Source organism: Amblyomma maculatum, chromosome 4, assembly GCF_055883805.1.
Source record: "Amblyomma maculatum isolate TAMU_Amacu chromosome 4, ASM5588380v1, whole genome shotgun sequence".
Lineage (NCBI taxonomy): Eukaryota > Metazoa > Arthropoda > Arachnida > Ixodida > Ixodidae > Amblyomma > Amblyomma maculatum.
Window position 1 is genome coordinate 146507468 of NC_139347.1, and position 9165 is coordinate 146516632.

Genomic DNA, 9165 nt, shown 5'->3' on the forward strand with positions numbered 1-9165 from the left:
GGTAGCTTAAGCTATAGTATCATACATTTGGGAGGAAGCTTAAGCGTTTGTCTATTCCTGCTTTCGTCTTGAAAGCTTTATGAGCACTTGGAAACTGAAGGTTTGTTTCTGCTTAATTTAATCTGTCAGCACTCTGAAGGGCCAGTTCCACTGAAGTGAATATGAATTCAGTAGAAAATAATCAAATGTGGTTCTTTACCTCGTTCCCACACACACCAAGGCGCAAAAGGGGATGATTCCAATGCTGCGGCTGCAGCTGCGGCTGTGCCCTGAAAAAAAAAAACAACAGATGAAAAATGGCTTTTCAGAAAGTCTTATTTGTAATATGGCAAGTAACAATCTGCAGAGAAAACGCAAGGAAGCAAAACATGCCAGGCCAAAAGCCGACTAAGAAATTTGATACATATGGTAGGCTGAAGAATTGTTAGCTGTACTGAATTGCACCTTCTTCACTTTTCATTGGCGTTCTCAAATATATTGCCATAGAAAGAAAGGTATGAAACTAGTTCTCTTTTTAGCTATTTGATGGTGCGAGCTGTATTTGCAGGCGCTATAGACACTAGTGTGATCTGAGGTGAGGCTTCCTATCGCTTGGGTTCCCAGTGCAATCGCTTCAGCTCATATTAGAACCAACGCAGGTAATATACGGCATTTGATCCATCAATGACATCTGGACAAAATGTGTCATTAATTAATGCACAAATAATGAAGTCGGCACAGGAAGCACTCACTAGATTTAGAGAAACTGACAACTGGTTCTAGCTCACAAACGCTATGTGTGGTTCAGAGAAATAACTCGAATTAATTACATTCTTGTGGAAATCGACAAAAGGAAATGAGCATGGGCAGGTCATGCAGTATGAAGAGAGGACAACTGATGATCACTAAGAGTAACAAATTTAATTCCAAGACAAAAAGAGCATAGCAGGGGCAGCAGAATATTAGCTCGACAGATTAGCTAAAATTATAGACCAAGTTCTCCGACAACTTGTGTATCCCCATAATCCTGAATCATTATTTAAATACCAGATCCCTGTCACAAATTTCGTCGCCCGGGGTTTATTTGCTTTCCCAGAAAATTTGCTTTAGTGAGCGTCTCAGCCTCTCTTGTGGTGTCCCGGTAGCCAGGTGCGTCGCCTTAATCAGCTATAATTTGGTTCTCACTGTTATATAACTAAATTATGCATGCAACTTTTCTAACCAAATTAGGCGAGCTTTCACTTCCTGCTTTTTTTGTGGCCATGAGTATTCTGCCTCCTTGGTACTTTCCTGTCTGAGTAGTGGGATGTTGCCATATTTATTACCTATATGGTTCAGTATGCTCAGCACAGGGAATAGCTGCTCGTTCATTTACATGTAATTATCGCGGACTTAAAACACGGTCTCTTTTGGTTTGCCACTGGTTATTTCTTCAGCTCCTTTGTCCTAGCAACATTCACAAACTTACTTATGTACCTTGGCCAATAGCACTTTATCAATCGTACGCCAGCTTACGTTTTTGGATAAGTCGATGGCGGGCTCTTCCATTGCAGTCAAGCAAAGGATCAAGCAAGTTTTAGGAAACGGTACTGTACTATCGATTATATCCATACCATCAATCAGGTGATAGAAAAATGCTCGGAATATAACCAGCCCTTATACATAGCATTCATTGATTACGCAAAAGCATTTGACTCAGTTGAAACCACGGCGGTTATGCAGGCATTGCGAAATCAGGGGGTAGAGGAGCCGCACGTGAAAGTGCTGGAAGATATATATAGTGACTGGACAGCAACCATAGTTCTGCATAAAGAAAGTAACAATATTCCCATAAACAAAGGTGTTAGGCAAGGAGACACAATCTCGCTAGTACTATTCACAGCTTGCTTAGAGGAAGTATCCAGAGACTTGAAATGGGAGCAGTTAGGGATAAGGGTAGATGGAGAATACCTCAGTAATCTGCGATTTGCTGACGACATTGCCTTGCTAAGCAACTCGGGGGATGAACTGCAAATAATGATTGGTGACCTAGACAGGAAAAGTAGAATAGTAGGCTTGAAAATCGATATGCAGAAGACTAAGGTAATGTTCAACAGCCTCGGAAAGGAAGAGCATTTTACTTTAGGTAGCCAAATACTGGAAGTAATAGGCGAATATGTCTACTTAGGACAGGTAGTAACCGCAGATCCGGACCATGAAAAGGAAATAACAAGAAGAATAAGATTGGGATGCAGCGCATTTGGCAAACACTCACAGATTATGACTAGGAGCTTAGCGGTATCGCTAAAGAGGAAAGTATATAACAGTTGCATCTTACCTGTACTCACCTGAAACGTGGAGGCTAACCAAGAGAGTTCTACTTAAGTTGAGGACAACCCAGAGGGCTATGGAACGAAAAATGGTAGGGGTAACATTAAGATATAGGAAGCGTGCAGAGTGGGTCAGAGAAATAACTCAGGTTACTGACATTCTAGTGGAAATTAAGAAGAAGAAATGGGCCTGGGCAGGACATATAGTGCGAAGAGAGGATAACCGATGGTCGCTTAGGGTAACAAACTGGATTCCAAGGGAAGGAAAACGTAGCAGGAGGCGGCAGAAAGTTAGGTGGGCGGATGAGGTTAAGAAGTTCGCAGGGGTCAAGTTGTTGCAGCTAGCACAGGACCGGGTTAAGTGGAGAAATATGGTAGAGGCCTTCGCCCTGCAGTGGGTATAGTCAGGCTGCTGCTGCTGCTTCTGATAATGATGATGATGGGCTCTTACAGGTAGCTAGAACTCGCTGATTTCAAATGCCTGAAGCTACTGCAACACCTTTGTCATTTCATCGCCGTAAAGCTTTCCAAGGTTTAATAATTTTCCGCAAGGCTCGTGAAAGTTGTCACGTAAGCTGAGAGAGAACAGAATTTTTTTTTAAATCGATATTTATTGCCTCAGGGCAATAGTAAGGTATGAGATGAAGGATGAATAAATGAATTTAAAAAGGTTGGCTGATTTTATGAAGTCCAGGAGTGAGCGATTATGAGGTCCCTGCGTCGAAGCCACACATGAGGCAGGATTGGTTGCTGAAAGGCCAGCTAAACTCAGGTGCCGGAATCGTGTTGGTTTGACTGCTGGGCAATCCCACAGCCAGTGGTGGATGTCGGCCTCAACATCTTCGTTTTTACAGAGCGGGCATCCTGGGCGGGGATATAAGGTTTGGAAGCGTGACCACGTCCTAGTGACAGCTGGTGTGAGGGCAACAGCGACCCGGATCCTCCTAAGCGCAACCTCCTCTGCACGGGTGAGACCGCGGGGAAGGAAAACCGCACACGGAGGGATAAGTGCACGTGTGCGGCACCGAAGGTGTTCCTTTCTTGACAAAAGGAGGATAGCGTTGCCTACTTCAAGAAGCCGTGGGATTGATCCGTCTTTGTTCACGAGGCGGGTCGCTAAATCAGCTTGACATTGGGAAGGCGGCAGGTTCCGTCGGACCCACTCAATGCGTACTGACTGTGGGATGCACGCCGCAGAATTCGTCCTCACTAGCCAGTAAGTTTGGCATGAATGCGATTCGCATCTAAACGTCGCTAGCATTTGTGCATTCTGAAAGTATTTTAATAAATTTCGTTACTTGTTTTAAATAATACGCGGAATTATTCCTAAATATTATGCTAATGATTTTGTACTTTAACCATAAATTGATACTCAAAGAGGCAAATTACATATTGTTACCAAGTGAGAAAAGTAGAAATGGATACAGGTTAGGGATAGCTTTTTTAGTTATCAGTTACAAGATTGGGCCAATAGTTATTTTAAATCAAATTGGATATTCTGGTACACGATATAATTGCAATATGGTTTGCACATTAGCTGACGTCTGGGTTAGATCGCTCCCAGCCCTCTTTAAAACATGGATGATTTGCTTTAGCTTCTGCGCCGAATAAGATTTTAAGTACTCTGTTAAGAGGAGATAGTTATCACAGCTATCTGCGGAAACGCATTAAAGATCATCCGTAAGCACCTTTTGATGTGCATTCGCTATTATGGGTTAGCGAGCGAAGCACGAATAATGGACATATTAATCAATACTACGAACATATGGACGTGGTAAGTGCTGTAGTGCGAAGACAAAAATAACGAATGTTGTTAAGTGCAGTGTCTTTATTCCAAAGATATGCTAGCGGAGGAGAATTCGGAAATAAAATATGCCGCTGAGATTAGGATTAGCAAGAAGCTGTGCGCTTCTGATAGATAAATTCCTTGTATACGTCAGAGGTAGTTGCGCAGCTGTGGGCGTCGGCAGACTGATGGCAGTCTTAATGATGATTTAGATAGTATGAAAGTAGTGCTTTCTTATTATATTCTCCATTTACATGAATAACAGAACAAATTTAAGCGTTCTTTCACTTCAAAAATAAATGTGACTGGCACTTGGAGCTTTCAATCACCGTTAAAACAGTGAATGAGGATGTTTTACCAAGGTGGTTATTCTCTTCACAATATATCCCCTCCGGAGTAACGATAGTAACTAGGGCGTTCTACTACGTGTCCCAGGATGCGAGATAGAATCGCGGCTACGTCGGCCACATTTCAGTGAAGGCGGAAACCCAGTCACTTGTGTGCTGTGCGATGTCAGGGCACGTTAAAGAACTCTACGTGGTCAAAATTTTCGGAGCCCTCCACTAAGGCGTCTCTCATAGTCTGAGTCACGTTGGAACTTTAAACCTCATATACTAAACTGTACAAACTTCACAATGCTTATATGATGAGGGAATACTGGAGTATAGCATGAGAAGCTATGCACTTACAAAAAAATGGGAATTGCCCACTCGAACTACTCAAATGAAGTCTTGTGAGCACGGAAAAAGTTTCATAATTTCTATAGGACGGCTCCTAACGCTTTACGAGCACCTCAACAGTTAGAAAAAAATTGTAAGTGTATTAGGAGAAATTTCGCATTCATATCGTATTACTGAGTTTTGTACAACGCTGAAAAGGATGAACGAAAAAACAAATAATTGATATGTAGACATGCGCTTTGTCAGCGAAGGTTCAAAGCTTATCACGTACCGTCTTTGCCAAAAGTAACTAGGCAGCATGCTCCGTTTCTCAGTCTGGTAGTAGAGAATTCGTACAACTTCTGAAGCTCTAAACATATGCAAAGTACAGGCGAGCTCATGTCCTCAATTCTTAACAAGTTTTGATGCTGTGGGATTTCATGTTGACATTAGAATTCAAGCGAGAAGCAAAACATGCAGCCTGGTTACTTTTGGCAAAGAGGGTACATGACACCTCATTTCTACATTTCTGCGTGGGATGAAGAAGAAAATCTCTAAATTTAAAACGCATCTTAAACGTAAATATCCTGAAAGACATGTACAAGAAAAAATGTTGCACATTACTTGGGGAAAACTGCATGCACCGCTTTTGTCGCGATTAATTTGCAGACCTCCTCAGAGTTGCTTCAGCTGTATTCTGTTCTACATCTTACCAATAAGTTGAGAATCGCTTGCATGCAAGCGGCCGTCTTTTATGTTTTGAGAAACATGGATTCATCATTTATATGGCATGTGCTGTAAATAGCGCTTCATATGAAATTTTCTCAACAACGAGGATAAACGTTTTTGTTCGGTTCACATAAATAGCGCAGTTTTCCTAACCTAAAGGGTCCAAGGGCTGTTGAAGCCTGTCATGCCCTCTTCATGAGCAAGATATGTTCTGAAGAATCTGAGTTGACGCCTACCGTCACTCATCGCTCGTCTTATCCTATACTCTGTTTTAAATTATTTTCTTTCAATTTCCAAATCATTACATCTAGATTGTGGACCCACTGCAGCTTCGGCCCCGGGAAATATATATTTCTTACCTAATTGCGTGGAATATGGCAAGGCTGAGGTATGCGCAAATCTTAAAGCCATCTTGTATTGCTATTTTTTGGAACTTTTACTCTTCTCTTCTATCGCTTCCTGGCTACCAACCTCGGTGGAGCGATGTGCACAGGCGGTCCATTATGTCATTGGATTTGCGCCGTGGCTATAAGAATTAAGAAATATTTTGACAGAGTTCGAATTACATTAGTCTGGCAATATCAATAGGATGCGACAGATCACATCCATATAATTGCTAACTAATCAGTTTTCTTATATTTTAAATAATTTATTGGTTTGTTACATGTTGATTAGTGCCTTGAGCCGCTCATTCTGTTTGATATTTAACTTCATAAGTATCAAATTACAGAAATATTTTGACAGAGATAGAATAAAGTTAGTCTGGCAGTATCTATAGGAAGCGCTAGATTCAGTTCAGTTCAGTCGTTCAGTCGTGTCCGACTGTTCGTGACCCTATGGACCATGTCACGCCACGCTTTCCGGTTCTCACTATCCTCCTAACATCACATAACTTCATCTGCAGTGCCTCAAGGATGCCATCTAACCATCGCGTTCGCTGCCTACCCCTTCTCTGGCCACCCTCAACATTTCCCAAGATCAAATCTTTCTCCAGCGACTCCTCTTTTCTCATCAGATGACCAAACTAGCTGAGCTTTAACTTTAGAATTTGACCCTCCAATGAGCAGTCAGGGTTTATGGTCGACAATATCGACTGATTTGATCTTCTGGCAGTCCAAGGAACTCTCAAGAGTCTTCGCCAGCACCACAATTCAAACGCGTCAATTTTTCGGCGGTCAGCCTTTTTCACAGTCCAACTCTCGCATCCATACATCACAACTGGAAAGACCATAGCACGAGTTATACGGATCTTGGTTGGCAGACTAATGTCTCTGCTTTTTACTAGGTGGTCAAGGCTAACCATTGCTTTCTTTCCCAGAAGCAGGCGTCTCCTAATTTCATAGCTGCAGTCTCCTTCCGAGGTAATCTTGGAGCCCAAGAACAGAAAATCTGTCACGGCTTCCACTTCTTGTCCATTGATGCTCCAGGACTTGCTAGGGCAAGACGCCATGATCTTTGTCTTTTTAATGTTCAGTTTAAGCCCAAACTTCTCACTCCCTTCTTGTGCGCGCATCAGAAGTCTCTTGAGTTCCACTTCATTTTCTGCCACTAAAGTGGTATCATCCGCATATCTAAGGTTGTTGATACGTTTTACAGCCATCTTAATTCACTCCAGCTGAAGACTCGTCCAGACCGGCCTTCGTCATGATGCACTCTGGTTATAGGTTAAATAGGCAGGGCGGCTGTACGCAGCCTTGCCTCGCTCCTTTAGTTTAGACCCTCTTAATTGCTTAACAATAAATTTTCGTATACATTAAACAATGGATTATTTTGTAACATATTGATGAGCACCTCGACACGTTCATTTTGTTATTTAACTTCGTGACTATCAGAATATACAAATATTTTGACAGAGCTAGAATACAATTAAGCTGGCAATATCTATAGAAAGCACTACAAACACTTGGCAAGGAACCTCTCGCCTTTCATTTAGTGACTTTCTGTTTGTCAGCGGTTTGCTGAACTATGATATTGTTACGTGTTGGCATCACAAGCGATGGAACACGCCGACACAACAGAAACAGGACGACGTGATGACATGACGATGAAATATGCCTTAATGGCCAGCGGGCCTAGCGCGAGCGCTCCGCTCTGTGCCACTGCACGCTTCGTCGTCCTCGTAGCACGACTCGGGGCCGCAGAGCGATCGTCACGATTGATTGCTTGTAATCCAATGCCTATGACAAATGAACACAGGCGGAGGACTCGGAGATGAAATGCTTGCCACCACAATGAATGCGAGATGGGATGAATGCTTGGCTCGGAGAATCAGGTCCGATGTTCACCGTTTGCCGGAGGCCAAGGCCCTTGAACACGCCGGACGGCTTGGGCGGGGGTGCTGTCTTCGCTCGAGTGGCCGTGAGGTCGCTTAGTCGTGGGGGTCGTTTTGGGGCTTTTCCTGGTCATCGTGGGTCATCGTGTGTTGTGGTCAGGGCTGGGCACGGGGTTAGGGAGGGAGGCTGGTAAGGTTTGAGCAGAAAGGGCTGGAGCGGAGCTGTGCGCAGATCTCCACGGGTTTTCGGCTGACGGTCCCAGCTGACGGCGCAACAGAAACAGAACGACGTGATGCCATGACCATGAATTATGCTTTATGACCCGCGGGCCTAGCGCGAGCACTCCGACCCGTGCCACTGCCCGCTTCCTTGTCTTCGTAGCAGTATTGATGATTCTTGCCGATTGAGTTTGGATTTTTACTATACACAGACATGAAGAGTTTAGGGCAAGGCTATACATAAGTAAGCTAGATAACTTTAATTGTTTGACTAGTTGTCCTCGGCTTGCGCTTTTCTCAAATATATCGCATGGACTTTACTAGTACGTGTGTATTTCGCCGCAATATTTTTCCAGCAAAAAATCAGTGCACCTCAACACTATTTACACTAAAAAAGTTGACGGCTAGAACCGTGTGTCACACTTTATCCATAAAATTTAGGATGCATGAGGGAACTAAATGTCAGAGCAATTACTTTGCTAATAGTGGAGCTGGATGGAGCGCTTTCCTTTTTTCAATATTTGTGTTGGTGATGACATCATTGACCTTTCGTCAGGCGTATTGGATAGGGACTTCTGGCATTTTTGAAATAATAAAAAATGTTAAGCTTCAAATTTTTACTGCGGAGAAACCTAACGCCACCTTCCACCGCCAAAATCACAGAGGCTATAATAAGGAACAAAACCTACTTGCAATTTTATATACTGGGTGCCACTATTAACATTTTTTCGATAAATAATACCCCATTGCCTTTAAGTGTTGAAACCCTTATATGTTGTGGCATTATAAAGAACAATTATGATAACATCGCCTAAACCGATATTTGACCAGGAACTTACATGGAAGTTGCAATACTCACTCAACAAGAACAGCCGAAAGGAGCAGAAAGGCTTGAACGAACGCAGCGCTGTTCATTGTACTCAAGGAAACAGCACCTATAGAAAGGAAATGGCAGACGCCGAGACCACGGGCAAATCACAGAGGTCTAATATTATTTTATTACATTAATTATATTGCATGAAGAATAATTTGTTTTATTCTAATTTTACGTTGATTTATTATCTTAGACGTTATGCAAAATGAACTACCGAAAAGCTCTCCATAGGCACGGAAAAGACGTCATTAGCGGCCGATCGGCACATCAGTTGCTTGCAAATATTTTAAATGAGAAGCTTTTGGCTCAGCACATTCCTGCCTTCTGTGCATATTTAA

At 42.8% G+C, this 9165-nt stretch overlaps 1 long non-coding RNA gene across 5 annotated transcripts in view; it reads right to left on the minus strand.

The window, feature by feature from the left end:
- Positions 1–8928, minus strand: part of LOC146193267 (uncharacterized) — a 59594-nt gene extending 50666 nt beyond the window's left edge. For 2 of the 5 annotated variants that reach the window (XR_014706425.1, XR_014706423.1), the window contains exons 1-2: positions 8813–8928; positions 200–269 (exon numbers count right to left, since the gene is read on the minus strand). This is a non-coding gene — a long non-coding RNA (uncharacterized LOC146193267). Of the gene's footprint in view, positions 1–199; positions 270–2306; positions 2364–5821; positions 5919–8792 lie in introns of those variants that run through there. The other 3 variants (XR_014706426.1, XR_014706427.1, XR_014706424.1) reach the window with 3 other exon arrangements.
- Between the last annotated feature and the right edge of the window lie 237 nt (positions 8929–9165).